The sequence below is a fragment of the Meleagris gallopavo genome (genome assembly GCF_000146605.3).
Source record: "Meleagris gallopavo isolate NT-WF06-2002-E0010 breed Aviagen turkey brand Nicholas breeding stock chromosome 4 unlocalized genomic scaffold, Turkey_5.1 Chr4_random_7180001927065, whole genome shotgun sequence".
NCBI classification, from domain to species: Eukaryota; Metazoa; Chordata; class Aves; order Galliformes; family Phasianidae; genus Meleagris; species Meleagris gallopavo.
Genome location: NW_011094937.1, coordinates 1 through 728, shown reverse-complemented (window position 1 = coordinate 728; position 728 = coordinate 1). Strand labels below are relative to the sequence as shown.

The 728-nt window shown below is 55.2% G+C and overlaps 1 long non-coding RNA gene across 1 annotated transcript; it reads left to right on the top strand.

Annotated features, from left to right (window-relative positions):
• LOC109364158 lies at positions 1-454 on the top strand. The gene is made up of 2 exons (XR_002110186.1): positions 1-56; positions 306-454. It is a non-coding gene; the product is annotated as an uncharacterized LOC109364158 (long non-coding RNA).
• The last annotated feature ends 274 nt before the right edge of the window (positions 455-728 follow it).

Below are 728 nucleotides of genomic sequence, written 5' to 3'. Positions count from 1 at the left end.
GAGAAATTTCTCCTACACTAGCAATACCCATCTGAAACTCTACTGCATGTTCACAGGTAGGTTTTGTAAATGTCCCTCTCCTGCCTGTAAATCAGCTTCGTTGTGCAAGCCTACCCCTGTGCTCCCCACATGGTGCTTCAGGTATAGGATGGCAGCCTGCAGTGCTGCTTTCCCCCTTGGGTCAGGAGAAACCCCAGTGAAACCGAAGCCAGGGGCCGGCAGCACCTAAGGAGATCGCAGAGCACAGGAAATCTCCAGCTGGTATTCACAGCTCATGTCCTGAAAGGTTTCTCCTTTGTCTGCAGGCGGTGACTGCTGCGGATGGGGCAGTGGCAGTGGGAGACGGCGAGGTGGTGGCAGCAGAGCTGGTGAGGTGCTGCCCCCACTGCACAGGAGGCTGCTGCTGAAGGCAACAAACCTCAGGGAGAAGAAAAGGAGGTTGATGTTTCTCAGGTACCTCCTGTTGTTGCGTGGGGGAGCAGTAGGGAATCCAGCCAGATCCAGCAGCTCCCAGCGCAGGCAAGGCTGATGCAGCTCCACGCCCCAGGGTACAACGAGCAGCGAGGATGAGCGTGTATTCTCAATCGATGCACACACAGAGCACACACAGACACGATATTGGAACATGCACAGACAGCCATGGAAATCGTAGACAGACACGCGGGGTACTCACACAAACACAAGCATTACCAGAAGCCTCATCACGTTCACCTCTGGCTGAGCAGGGT